The 14,855-nt window shown below is 44.0% G+C and overlaps 1 protein-coding gene across 3 annotated transcripts in view; it reads left to right on the top strand.

Annotated features, from left to right (window-relative positions):
- Positions 1 to 6,154: 6,154 nt before the first annotated feature.
- Gng2 (G protein subunit gamma 2) overlaps positions 6,155 to 14,855 on the top strand; it is a 105,789-nt gene continuing 97,088 nt past the window's right edge. For all 3 annotated transcript variants that reach the window (XM_021181885.3, XM_085828388.1, XM_085828389.1), the window contains exon 1: positions 6,155 to 6,238. The gene's annotated coding sequence lies outside the window, so the exon portion shown is untranslated. The remainder of the gene's footprint in view (positions 6,239 to 14,855) is intronic.

Raw genomic sequence — 14,855 nt, 5'->3', positions numbered from 1 at the left:
ACCCCCCGCCAGCAAGTCCATACCCCCCCCCCCCCCCCGACAGCAAGCCTTCATCCTCCAGACCCCCCCCGCCAGCAAGCCTTCATCCTCCATTCCACATTCAGGAGCTTTGGCACTTTTCACTATTATTATAGAAACAGTGGTGTGTGAGTGTGGGAGATGGGCCTGTGCTTGTGTGAGTACCAGAAGACAGCTTTGGGGAGCGGGTTCTCTTCTTCTACCTCTACGTGAGTCCCAGATATTGATTAGGCTTGCATGACAAGTACTTGGCCCACTGAGCCATCTTGTCAGCCTGTCGCCATGACTTGTTTTTGTTTTGTTTTGTTTTGTTTTTTAAGTTTTGATTTTTTTGTTGTTATTTGTTTTTTGGTTTTTCGAAACAGGGTTTCTCTGTGTAGCCCTGGCTGTCCTGGAACTCACTCTGTAGACCAGGCTGGCCTAGAACTCAGAAATCTGCCTGCCTCTGCTTCTCAAGTGCTGGGATTAAAGGCGAGCGCCACCACTGCCCAGCGCCATGACTCTTATCAATACTAAAGTTCATCATTTACTTAATGTGATAGATAGTCTCTGTTACTTCTGGGATTCTTCATGCGTTCATTTAACAAAGATTTAATGTGCTCTGTGCTTTCTGTGCACCATGGAGACACTGGCTAGCCAGGATGAACCCATTCCACTGGTATCTCAAGTGCCTCCTCAAAGTCTGATACATTAACACCTTGATTCTCAGCTGGTGAGATTTTTTCGAAGTAGGTGGGTCATGAAGATCCACCAAATGTGAACAATCCCAATGGCAAGCTCCGGAGCCTCCGAGCGGCAGCCACTCCAACAACCGTGTTTCCCTGTCACAATGGGCCCTGTCCCCTGACCATAAGGCAACATAAATCTCTCATTTCCTACGCTGCTTCTGTCACGTGTGTAATCCCACAACATAAAGATAACCAAAACAGTTCCCTAGCTATACCCAAGGAATAATGCTGACATATCCTCTAAAGAAGCAGGTGGTCCTCACTCTTAATGCGCTTTGTCCCACTAGTGAGACACAGGCTGACATATTCAGGGTGAATACTGTTGGCTGTTTCTCAAGAAAGGTTAGTTCTGCGTGCTACTCCTGAATCTCTTTAATGCAATATGATTCTGTATTCTTAGTGCCTGTAACAGCTGGGCTGGATGGCTATGGGAGAGAATGAGCCCATGGTGCAAGTATCGGGACGTGATGATGCCTTTGAACTCTTTAGTGAGCCTTCTACTCTATCTAGCTGGCCCCGCAAAATGCCTGGTGCTCTGTTTCTTCTGTGAGAAAAATAACAGCTCAAGAATTAACATATTTCGCTGGTCAGTGGTGGCACATGCCTTTAATCCCAGCACTTGGGAGGCAGAGGCAGGCGGATTTCTGAGTTCGAGGCCAGCCTGGTCTACAGAGTGAGTTCCAGGACAGCCAGGGCTACACAGAGAAACCCTGTCTCGAAAAACCAAAAGAAAAAAAAAAAAAGAATTAACATATTTCTTCTTCACTGCTGCTGTACAGTCATTCAGTGAGTCATTAGATATCATCTATGCATGCAAGTGGGCAAACGTTATTAGTATGTGAATTTGTTCTTCCCATTTCACTCTCCTTTCCTCACTACATTCCTGCAGGTCAGCTTTGTTGGCATGAGTTGTGGTCAGTATCTGTAAGACAGAGGGAGATGGGGAAAGACAGAGAGCAAGAGAGAACGAAGACATGGAAAGAGAATTAAGTGGAGGCTTAGTCAGAGAAGGCAAGTCAATTGAAACAGCATAGAGCTAGCTGGGCACAATAGGGTGGTGGTGGTGTGGTGGTGTGGGGGTAGTGGTGGTGGTGGTCATAGTGGTAGTGTGGTTGTATGGTGTAGTGGTGGTGGTGGTGGTGATGGTGATGATGGTGGTTGTGGTGCTGGTAGAAGTGAAACATGGTAAAGAGATTAGAGAATGAGTTTGGGGATTTGGCATACGAGAGGCTCGGGGACAGCTTTGAGGCAGTGAAGACTTTGGGGAGTGCAAAATATGTCAGAAGTGCTCCTGGTTGTACAGTAGCCTCTTGTAAAGTTCCTCCGGAGATTCAAGGACAGAATGGCTTTCCTTCCTGTTTTCTATCTCACTTTAATTTTTAAAATTAGTTTTTGTCGCCAGACTATGCCTCTTTATAAACATTTCAGTGCCAAAATGGAACAAGACATTGCCCCAGACTTCTTTAGGGTTGTCTACATAACAGATATTCAGAATTTGGTGTACCTATAGCGTGGTTTCCTGAAGTTTGTAGAAGAGAGAGGGAGAGAGGCGGATGGGATTGTGACTTTACACTCTGGCTAAGTAATCATCTCAGACACACACACACATACACACACACACACACACACACACACACACACACACACACACCCACACACACATACATACATACAGTGTCCAAACAAATACAAAGGCCTGAGAATTTCTGCCAGCAGTTGTTGCTTTTCAGTATGCAAACTTCTATGAACTAACTGCTACACTAGTGAGGAAAACACAAAGTGGGGCCCCTGACAGAGGGGTGAGACAGACGTACAGTGGATCAACATTAAAACAACTGTGTTGAAGTAGAGTCGGGGCAGGGCAGAATGACCCTGCAGAGGAGAGACCCTGCTCTGCCTGCCTACTTGGCCAGGGGAGATTTTCTTCTTTTTCATGCTGTGACAAAATCCCCAAGAGAAGCCACTTAAGGAAGGAAGGCATCAGAGGTCATCATCTATAGTGGTCGGGACAGCATGGCAGAGGAAGTATGCAGCCTGCTTTCCCCTTCTTCCCTGTTCATTCAGTCTGGGCTTTTATTCCATGGAATGAATGATGCTCCCCTCATCCCCCGACCCCAGCTAAGCACCTCTGGAAACATCTTCACAGACATTTCCAGAGATATCTTCTTTTAAATTCAAGTTGACAACAAAAATTAGCCATCACAGAAGTCTTCTAAGAAAGGCTGTGTTGAGTGACAAACAGGGACTCTCCAGAATACATCCTAGAGAGAAGGATGAGGGTGTGTCTGGAGATAGATATAGTACGTTGTCAGTGTACAGAGGTGGGGGCTGGACGGCAGACTCTACCCACTGGTAGACATGAGACTGAAAGAGGCAATAAGGCTGGAGTGTATGGGTGGCATCATGTAGGGTCTGGCGTGCTGTGCCGTGGGGAGGGCAGGAAGGTAGCAATGAAAGCAGGGGAGTGACATGGTCAGCTCTTCATTTTGGAACTGAAATTCTGGTAAGGATGACTTAGAGGAATGGCTGGAGGTAGAGGCCTATAGTAGAAAACATTGCAGCCACACAGGGAAACCCAAAGCAGTGGGGACAGAAGGTGGTGGCAGGGAAGGAGAGAGGGACAACCTGGGTAAAGAGGTAATTTGGAGGTAGCCATCAAAGACTGATTTACTTTGAGATAGCAAAGAAAAGGGGGTATGCAGTTATCCTGACACTGTGTGTACAGTTGGTTTGATGTGCCTTCTTAAAGAAAATGGAGACTATAGAGAGAGGAGTAGGCTTCAAGTAATGTTTAGAGCTCCTAAGAACTGCTAGCCAGAATGCTCAAAAAATACAGGAAAATGGGGACATTAGGCTAAAATGATGCCCTTTGTGTCCCCATCACTATCACCACTATCAGATAAATGTAAGACATACAGCAAGGTATTGCTTTCTGCAAATGAGAACAGTAGTGAATGTTTTCAGATTTTTATCTCTGAGTCAATGGAATGTATGTAAAGTAGCTTGCATCTGACAATTGGCTGCACAAGCATTTCACATAAGTAAGAGGCTCACCGTTTCCCCTATGAAATGGGTACATTGTAGGCCGGGTGTCAGGGCCTCATATGCTTGTGTTCCAGCTCTAGGCTGGATTAATCTCTTCCCCTGGAGGAGCTACACACCCACTCTTGCCTCCTGAAAGAAGAGGCTGCTGGGACAGGAATCAGTGAGGCTAAAATCTGGGTGTTTAGTTTGAGGAGCTTGGTCGGCCTCTCCTGGAGCCAGGCACATGAATCTCCTGGGAGATTTATGACCAGAGTAGAGAGGCCACGTTAGGAGGCAGGCACAAATTCCCAGTGATTTCTTGTTTAAAAGATGTTTTCTAAATAAAAACTTAATAGAAATACCAACCCCTTTCTCATGGAGAGGAGGGAGGGAGAGAGAGAGGATTAAAAGTAAAGATCTATTTGAACCCACAGTTAATGCTAGATTCAGCTGGTTTAAAATTGACCAAAGTCTTGTTTTTATAATTCCCCCAAACTTTTGAGACCTTTTTCCCCCCTTAGGCTTAGCATCACACACACACTATTATATATGTATGTGTATATACTTTATGTTGGACATTTCTGGTCTCTTACAATAAAAAAAGATTTCTGAGAAACTTCATGGAACTTGAAATCAAAACAAAAGGGATCTTGGGATTGTTTGAGAACATTCACTGAGATTAACTTTTGTGCCTGCCAGAATGACATTCGATAGTCCCCAGGGTGTGCGAGGAAGGCACAGCTGATGAGCCTGCATCAATCTAGATTTTCCTGTCAGATTCCCTCCTGGTGAGTGAAGGTAGGACAGGGCCTTCAAAATACAGTAGCAGATTACTTCTAAAGCTTGAGAAGGTTAGCTTTCTAGGCCTGGCTTCTGAGAGAGGATGGATTTATTTATTAATTACATTTGAGGCAGGGTCTCACCATGTAACCCAGGGGAGCTCAAAGTGATTCTGTTGTCTCAGGCTACAGTACTGAAAAGGCAGCTATGAGTTACCATGCATCACCTCCCTTCAAGAGCAAGGATTCCCTCCTCGCCTCCCTGCTGGTATTTAAACTGTACCTTTCCCCAAAGTGCTTCCTTAATCCAGAGAAAGAATAACTCAAACCTGGGGTAAATTGTTGCCACAAGCATCAGGGCTCAGCTGTGAACGTAACTGGGGGAAGCCAGGGGAAGAAACACTGGTGTCCCACCAGCTGTTGACTGTCCGAGCCACTTGTCACCTGAGTTTCAGTCTCTTGTAAATAATAACCGATAGTATGTAATTGAGTATTTTCTCTGCTCTGGGAACTATTTGAAGCACCACGTATCTGTCTGGTCTTACTTCCTTCTCAGATTTTTCCACTGTGAAATATGGTATGATTTTTGCAAGTGGGAAAACTGCAGCATATAGACATTAACTCGTTTGTCTAAGTTTACAGGCAGGAATGACAGCTCAGATTTTAACTCTGGAGGACAGACTGACAATGGTTCTCTTTATCCACAACACTATCCTATCGTCTGAAACAAAGGGCAAAAGAGGCTCCTCAGCCCTACCAATATTACGTGGGTGGTAGAGGAGGGGATCTATGACTGGACTGGGAATCCGGGCCATTCAGACCACACCATTCCCTTCATTCACACTCTCCTCAGACTGTTCTCATTGCTAGATCTACCTCGGCATTGCAGGACTTGGCTTAGCTCACACGTCTCAGAAATCCAGCGGGTGCCATTATTTTCTAAGCATATGGGTTAAATAAAATCTCAGTGGTAGGGAGACCTTGGGGGAATGAAGCTCCGGAAAGGTTGGCTGGCCACAGAGGAAAAACTCGGCAGCAAGAAGCTGCAAGCTGCTTGGGAATGCAGATAGGCCATAAATTAGAAGGCGCTGCTGGCTGGCCCCGGATCTCAGGACCAGAGTCTATGCCGGCCCAATAAAAACAGTAGCTTCAGTTCAGAATGAGAAAGCAGTTTGGGTGTTGAGGAAACCCACTGAGGCACTGTGTGGACACTTTTGGGAGATGAGCGCTGGGAGATAAGAAAAGGACGGAGAAGACAGTGCAGTGGGGATGGAGGGGCGCTGGAACAAAGGGGCCCGGGGGATTAGAGCCAAATTAGCATCAGCAGCAGACAAAGCCACTTATAGGAAGCCCTGAAGTGGTGGGAGAAGCAAACGAGAAAGCCAGCTACCCGATACTAAGAGAGGAGGAAGTGGGAGATGCGCTGCTTCCTGTAGGAATGAGGATTGAAGACAAAGCTGGGTGGGGACTCAGGCTTGAGCTTCAGGGGCTGCTATACAGACAGACACTCGACGCCTCTCGGTGGGCAACTCCTACTACGGCTGGGCTGGGCTGGGCAGGGCTTCGCTGCGCTGGGCTGGGCTGACTGGGCTGGGCTGGGCTGGGCTTGGGCTGGGCGGGCCGACCTCACCACCCATCTGCTCCGCCAGGGGAAGCTGCTCTCTAACCAAGCCTCCGGAGCCAAGCAAGGTAAAGGACACGTTTTCCATGTAGCTCCTTTTGAATTGAGATGAAGTGACCATGCTTGTGGGTTTTGGGGTGGATTTCTTAGGGAAGCGAGGAACATTGATTCAGGCTTGGGGGAAATGATTAAGATGGGATTTTAATTTTTTTTTTTTTTTCGAGAACGATGGTCAGATTTGTGACACATTTTGTTCAGGGTGTGGGGAACCACCCTCAGTGTTTAGGAAAACAAGCTGAATGTAAGAAGTGGTTTGTTTAGCTAGCTCAGCAGACCGACAGGGCTGAGTTGCAGTCAGCTGGGGTGCGAAGCTGCAGTCTGGGCGCCCGAGCGTGGCAGACCCTTGTTTTGGGGTGTAAGTGGTGAAAGATGTTAAGCACACTCATATACGTATGTATTTCGGTGAGCCGTCTCTTTGCAACATTATGGCTGTGGTTTGGCTGTGAGGATGTTGGGTTCTTTTGTACATAGATTTTTTTTTACCAACAAAGGCTCGCATTTCGAGAGCGAGGGGCTAGTATTTACCTCTAAGGAAGTAGTGTCCTCCTCTCCTTGCTGCTACCATTTGTTAGTAGGTCTTACCCTAAAGTTGCATCCTTATTTAAAGGACCATGGCTGGCCTATAACTTGCTGAAAATCGGATACCGGTGTGTAAATGGATTTTATGCCTGTATGAATTTTATCCATCTCTAGATCAAAACGATTGTTAATTCTAGACAGAGATAATATCGAAGTGAGCTGGTTTGTTTCCTTGTCTGTGTATGCTGTACACTGAATTAATACAATCAAAACACAGTTTTTATTCTGTAAATTTTCTTAAGTACTGGATGCTGATAATGAGTCTGGGATGGTAACTGGTTCGCGTTTATGAATGATATATATAAAAGTGCAATAAAGAGGTCTAACAGGCTTGAACTGAGATTATGGGCTTTCTTTGGCAGAACATGTAGGATAAACAGTTTAATAAACTGTGTCATAATTTTTAAAAAATCTTCAACAAAAGTGTAGTTAAGCATAAGAAAGCATTGATTAAAATGATTTTTACTTTTTTATATACAATAAAAGGAGATAGTTTTTCAAAGCACAGAAAGAGCTTCGAATGGTAGAATGAAAACAATAAAATGGCATGTTTGAATACTTATGAATTATTAAAATACAAGTTTTTTTTTAAGGACCAAATAATACCAGTGGAGAAAATATGTACTTTTGTGATAAAACCATTGTCAGTTGAAGAAGCCACACAATTGAGATTCGGTTTTGTTTTGTCACCTTTATGAAATTCATTTAGCTTCTCAGAAATTATTGAGTAGCGGTGCATTTTCTGAGACAGGAAGCTTTCATGGACACTGAAGAAATAAATTTCTATTTTCCTAAGCATGTGTAGGAGTTGCTCTAACCATGGGGCTCTTGGGAAGGCTTTCTTGAATTTAATCAAAGCGAGTCATTTCAGGATTCCAAAGTCCCCATCGCATCCTAAAGTGAAATATGTAGCTCCATTCTTCTGGATGGAGACCTAGGCTAGATCTAGAGTCTGGTGATCGCACTGTGTGCCCCTAACTGAAATAGGAAGCTGGGCCTCTGGGCTATAAGGACAGCAGGACTTTCCTTTCAAACTGATCCATCTACAGCCTGTGTTCGCAGATGATGCGACACCCTGCTTTGTTTGGGGATGTCTAGAAAATGTGTGTTACCCCTCCCATGTGTCTCACGGGAGAGTGAGGTGATGAAACCCTGGCATAGTAGAGTCAAGGGGGCTCTGCTATCTGTCTGAAAACACCTAAGAGCTGCCTGTTTTGTGCACAGCAGAAAACACTTCCTTAATTGTTAAATTTCAGCTCAAGGCAGAACGTGAGTGAGCAACAGCAGGTCTGTGAGGATGAGGGCAGGATTCTTTCGTAAGCAAGAACAGATGGGTGGGTGTGCTTCTACGATGCAGAAGGAGACGATTCCCACCGCTCGGGCCATACAGAACACTCACAGGCATTCTTTTCCTCAGGGTATTTGGTGGCTGGAAAGGGCGTCAACAAACACTGAAATTTTAATGGGATGTGTGTGTGTGTGTGTGTGTGTTTGTGTTTTCCTGACATATGGTTTATGACTCTTATTATTTTATGGCCAGCCCTGGGCCTCGGGAGATGGGTATGTGGTGATGGCGTTAGCTGAACAACTTTTTAAGACTGATTCTCCAACTTTTAAGTATAAAAGTAGAACACCTATTCACAAGAACTCAGTATGAGGAGAAGAAAGGAACGTGGAAGAGTGCCAAGGGAACATTTTGGAGGCAACATGCTCTGCCTCCGAAGCCCACTGCTGCTTCTTACTACCTGACTCAGTACATGGCTTTGTGAACCTTAGTTTCTTCCTTGTGAAGAAAGCACAACAGCACATAGTCAGGGCTTTATGTGACTCCGCCTTTGCTTTTGTGTGTGGATAAGTGAGTGCTGGGTACAGAAAGATGCTAAGTGTCACTTTGTCCCTTCAGTGGCATCTGGAGAAGTTAGCTTAGTGGTCTCTGCCATTGCCTCTGAGAACAGAGATTTCTGTATTGTAAAAGGATATTCATATCACAAAATGTCTTACTTTAGTAACTTTGAAGCATGCAGTTCCATAGAATTAAGCATAAACACATTAATGTGCTATTTTGTCCCCATCATCTGCTGAATTCTTTTTAATCTTATAAAACAGAAAATTGGTAACTATTAAACAATATTTCTCCTTTTCTCTGTAGCTCAGGCCCTATGAAGAACCATCACGATGGACAGGGAATCACACAATGTTTCATGATGAAGTTAATTCATCTTCTATACTGTCTCCAAGGTTGTTGTAGCACATGTGAGAATCTCCTACATTTTAAGTTGAATAACATTCCATACCATATATCCATCCCATGTTGATTGTCCATTCATCCTTTGATGAATACTTGGACCAGTTTTTGGCTATTACAAACAATGCTGCTATGAATATAGAGTCCCTGGCTTCTGTGTTTTTTGAGGAGCCACCATATTGTTTCCCATAGCAGCTACACAACTTGACACTGCACCAGTGAGACACAATGGTTCTAGTTCACCTGACTCTTCACCAGTGACTGTGGCTGATTCTTTTTGGTTATTTGTCTTGATAATTGCCCCCCTATGGTGAGGTGGAGTCTCTTTGTGATTGGATTTTCTTTTTCCTGGCAATGGCTGCAGAGTCTCAAATACTTCCAACCCCATCTTGCAAGAGTAGACCTCATGCGATTGACATTTTCCCAATGATTTTTATTTTTCATTTGCTTTTGGCTACTGGTGTATCTTCTTTGAAGAAATGGCCATTTAAATACTTTCCAATTTTGAATTTGATTCTTCTTAAAAATTTTTGTTTTGTTTAGTTTGTTTGTTTGTTTTACTTTTTAAATTATGTATGTGGTGTGTGCGTGTGTGCCAGAAGCTATCAGATCTTCTGGAACTAGAGTTACTGGAAATTGTGAGATGCCTGGCATGGGTGTGAAAGACGATCTAAAAAGCCAAGGCAATGGCTCCTGAGGAACAAACCTGGGGCCACTCTTTGACACAGACACAGACACACATACACACACACACCATCCTATATGAACATGCACACACTCATACACAAACAACACAATCAACAGCAGAGGGTGCTCAGTTATTTTTGAGTGATTGTCTGTTTCTTTGAAGTAGTTTTACTACAGAGGCTTGAATAAGGCAGATGGAGCCTTTTAGCTCTGGGCAAGTACGTGCAATAGGACTTGCACTTAGTGGGAAGATGGAAAGACCAGTCAGTATCTTAAAACTTTTTTCTTTTAAAGATTTATTTATTTATTATATGTAAGTACACTGTAGCTGTCTTCAGACACTCGAGAAGAGTCTCATTACAGATCTCATTACAGATCTCATTACAGATGGTTGTGAGCCACAATGTGGTTGCTGGGATTTGAACTCAGGACCTTTGGAAGAGCAGTCAGTGCTCTTAACTGTTAAGCCATCTCTCCAGCTCCCGACCAGTCAGTATCTTAACTGTGTCACTGGCCTAGCTAGTTGGAATCACACATGAGTTCTTCTGATCATCTCTCATGTGCCTAATCTCTGAGGCAGGAGAGAGCCTGGGAACTAGGTTGATAGCTCCTCTTTGGGATTCACCACCCTGTCAGCAGGTGGTTGTTTCTCGAAAGCTCCCCCCATCTCTTTTCTTCTCCTCCTCCTCTTCCGCCTTCTCCTTTTCTTCTTCTTCCTCTTTCTCCTCCTCTTCCCCCTTCTCCTTCTTTCCTTCCTCTTCCTCTTTCTCCTTCTCTCCTTCCTCATTCACTTTCACTCTCCCATGCATTCACAGCAAAGTCTGTACACCCCCAACCCCTATTCACTTTGTTCCTTGCAGTTGGGCCAACCCTCTCTTTTTCTAACGTGTGTTATAGGCCTCCTCAATTCTTATCACTTCAGATTTTCTGTTTGTCTTCATTTGTCTTAGGCCATTCAGACCACAATAATAAATGATCACAGACGAGGCCATTTACAAACAACAGAAATTAATTTCTCCCAGTTTCTGAACCTGGATATGGGAGATTGTGGTGCCAACAGATTATAGGTGTTTGGTGCTGTCCTTTTGTGGCCTTACTGAAGGCCCTCTTCTACAGGGGCATCAGTCCCATGCAGGCCCCGAGGATGGGCTGCAAAGACCCCTCCTCCTCTAACCCACTGCAGCTACACGAGAGGTTAGGCTCCAGCATATGAGTGGGGGTAAGGGCACAAGCATCGAAACAGAGCCACATTCATTCTGTGTTTGCCCTTTCTTTGCCTTTCCTTCAAAGCGAGGGTATATTCTCCTCCCAGACTCTATTCTGTCCCCTCTTATTTAAGTGATGACAATAACGGGTTTCTTCACTTTTAATGATTGTTTTTACTATGTTTATTTATGTGTGTGCACAAGTGCTTCAGTGTACATGTGGAAGACTGAGGACAGTTTGTGGGAATCAGGTCTCTCTCTTCCTTCCTATCATGGACTGAATTCAAGTTGCCAGGCTCAGTGGCAAACCCTTGGACCCGCTGAATCACCTCATCAGCCCAGGATTTCATCCCTTAATTTACCTTGTTTTGCCTTACCTATTATTTTAGTTTTTCCTTACACACATAAACAAAATCTTCTGCCAACAAAGCCTGACCTTAACTTTGTGTCTTTCTTTGTTTGAGATAGATTCTCACAGTGTAGTTCAGGCTAGCCTTGAACTCAGGCTCCTGCCTCAGTGTCCTGAGTACTGGGGATAGAGGTGTGTGACATCAGGCCTGGCTCCCCTTGACTTTTGTAACCTCTCCTGGCTCCCTTGTTTTCACCATGCCTGTTGAAATTTCCCAGCTCCACTAACTCTAACATGGAATGTGGGGCTCTTCTGCCCCTTCTCTTCTCCTCTCCCCAACTCACACTCTTCCCTCTGGTTCCAATCACTGTTGTGTGGGGGTCAGTTCTCATATCTGATCTCTCCCTGCTTTCTAAGCATGGCCAACTCATTAGAGCACCTAACCCAACTCTCAGGTTCAAAACGGTGCTCACAGCTGCCTCTCACAACTAACTGCCTTTTCACATCTCGAATCCACTCCTCTCGCCATGTCAGACGCCATGACTACTAATGATTAGCACTCTCCTCTTTCAACTCTGACGTATAACACCCCCCCATACCTCCCCCTTCCACTGTCTACTCGTTTCTATGGTGATAACAGTCTTTTGGTCAGGGCCTCTTGGTTTCTAGCAGGACTGGTTTGTCCTTCCTCTAGATTAGCTCTCTTACTTCCTCTTTTGTATTTCACCTCACAGCCCAGCATTTGCAAAGAGCCGGATGGATTCTGTCTGTTCTGTAAGGCTCAGTTCAGGGGTTAACGTCTTCCACCCAGCCTTCTCTGGCTGCTTCAGCTGCTTTCTTCTGCTACTTCCCAAGTAAACAGCAGTAATTTTAATTCCCTGATTGTTCTTACATCACAGTATTTAGCTCATTCTGGTGTGTGTATTAATTTTGTACATGCATTCTCCTTTTAACAAGCACTCAGGATAGCGACTACATTTGTTTTTGTCTCTGTCTCCATCATAGCACACAATGCAATTTGTTTATCATCCCGTTGTCTAATGAACTTGCTTGAGTGACTCATATTTTTGATGCAGAGTGAGCTAGACATAGAACTTGTTCTCTGGGCAATCACAGACCACTGTGGAGAATAGACAGATATAGAAAGAATTACAATGCAGTTAGTCAGTATGACCACAAGTCTGAAATGAATGTCTGCCCCGTGCCACCTGCCCTTTGAGACGCCAGGGAACAAAACAAGCCAGTTCTTTCTTTTCTTGGAACTTAAACTCTAGTTTTGAGAGAGACTTAAAAAACACGTAAACCAGAGGCATGTAGATCTGGCTGCACACTAGAAATCACAAGGGGTACTTTGAAGAAAAAAAAAAAAGCTCTGTCCCAGCTCTACTCAGACTATGAAATTAAAGTCATCCGGGATTGGGAACCACAGACAAAGACAAATCACAATACAAGAAAATATCAACTGCCACTGTGTGTTAGATAAAAGGGGAGGTGGTTGTACCAGTTGTATATGTGATAGTGGGGATTTAGTTTTCTTTTCTTTCCTTCTCTTCTCTTTTCTTTTCTTCCCTTTCCTTCTCTTTCCTTTCTTTCTTTCTTTCTTTCTTTCTTTCTTTCTTTCTTTCTTTCTTTCTCTCTCTCTCTCTCTCTCTCTCTTTCTTTCTTTCTCTCTCTCTCTTTCTTTCTTTCTTCTTTCTTCCTTCCTTCCTTTCTTCTTCCTTCCTTTCTTTCTTTCTTTCTTTCTTTCTTTCTTTCTTTCTTTCTCTTCCTTCCTTCCTTCCTTTCTTTCTTTCTTTCTTTCTTTCTTTCTTTCTTTCTTTCTTTCTCTTCCTTCCTTTCTTTCTTTCTTCCTTCCTTTCTTTCTTTCTTTCTTTCTCTCTCTTTCTTTCTTCCTTCCTTCCTTTCTTTCTTTCTTTCTTTCTCTTTCTTCCTTTCTTTCTTTCTTTCTTTCTTTCTTTCTTTCTTTTCTTCTTTCTTTCTTTCTTTCTCTTTCTTTCTTTCTTTCTTTCTTTCTTTCTTTCTTTCTTTCTTCCTTCCTTCCTTCCTTCCTTCCTTCCTTCCTTCCTTTCTTTCTTTCTTTCTTTCTTTCTTTCTTTCTTTCTTTCTTTCTTTCTTTCTTTCTCTTTCTTCCTTCCTTTCTTTCTTTCTTTCTTTCTTTCTTTCTTTCTTTCTTTCTTTCTTTCTTTTCTTCTTTCTTTCTTTCTTTCTTTCTTTCTTCTCCTTCCTTCCTTCCTTCCTTCCTTCCTTCCTTCCTTCCTTCCTTCCTTCCTTCCTCCTTCCTTTCTTTCTTTCTTTCTTTCTTTCTTTTTTTCTTTCTTTCTTTGTAATCTCAGAAGGCTTCTAGGAGGTCACACTGGAGATGAGACCTTCGATGCTAAGCACCGATGTCAGGCATGTGAAGGCTCCACAGAGTGTTTCCACAAAGAAAGTACAAGTACCTGTATGAACTAAGGCTGAGGTGAAACCCCAGAGGCACTGTACCTTCCTCCCACATAGGCAGGATGACTTACAGACTCTCTTCTACTGGAAGCAGCTTTTCAGTCAACCCAGACAGACTCCAAGGCAGAATGCTTGGCTACTCCACTGAGTATTTGGTCTGGGCTAGATTTTATTTAGATCAAATTGATTTGCACAGTCAGGAAGACTTCTCCATTTAATTATAGATTTTTTTTCCCTATGCTGCAATCAACTCAACAGGGCTTGTTGTCTGAAGTAAACACTATCCTTATTGTTTAAAATAACCTTATATACATGATATTCATCTCTAGATGAATAAAGAAGAGAAAGCAATGATTTCTGCCCTTAACTGTGTTTTGGGGAAGAAGCGAAAACCCTCACAGAGGAGTCTTTCAAGCCGCTGGGAGTAAAAGCACTCCCTCCTGTTAGAAGGGATGAACAGTGCCACCCTCACTAAGGCAGCTGAGAACCAGCATTTAACAGGCATTTCGTCTGTGCCCTAAACTTTATATGTTACTGTTTTCAACTCATCTTTAAATTAGCCATGTGAAAGGAACTTTTTTTTTCTGCCAGAATATTTTGAGCTGCTGATGGGGGGTGAGTGGGGGAAGCCGTTGTCTAAATGGAAACAATAGGAAATATATCTCAAGAAGCTGAGTCTGTTCTTGAGCAGCTGGGCAGTGTTCTTAAGGAGCTGAACTCTGACACCCTCAGCTCACTTGCTCTCTCGGGCCAGCTCCCCTCAGTATGTGGAGATGCCTGCTAAAGTCCAAATAAGGGCCAGCTCACTGTCCACAGGCACAGCTGAGGGCCTAAGTTCCTCTCATGAAGCTCGCTTGCTCAATTGTGACAGGGTCTTACTCAGCATACAAGAGCTCATCACGTAGTCCAAGCTAGCCACAACCTGACAACCCTCTTGCCCCAGGCTGCTAACTGCTGGGATTGTAAGTATGAGCCATGATGCCTGTCACTCATGCGTCTCTTTCTAAAGCTGAGAAACAGCTTGTGTGGTCACCTGTGCACTGTGGAGGAACAGGCAGGAATTTCTCAAGTCCGAGGCTAGCCTGGGCTCCATAGGGGAGTCAAGCACATAAGAAGCTACA

The sequence above is a fragment of the Mus caroli genome, unplaced genomic scaffold (genome assembly GCF_978045245.1).
Source record: "Mus caroli unplaced genomic scaffold, Mus_caroli_1 scaffold_12, whole genome shotgun sequence".
Lineage (NCBI taxonomy): Eukaryota > Metazoa > Chordata > Mammalia > Rodentia > Muridae > Mus > Mus caroli.
This window is presented reverse-complemented; position numbering and strand designations above follow the sequence as displayed.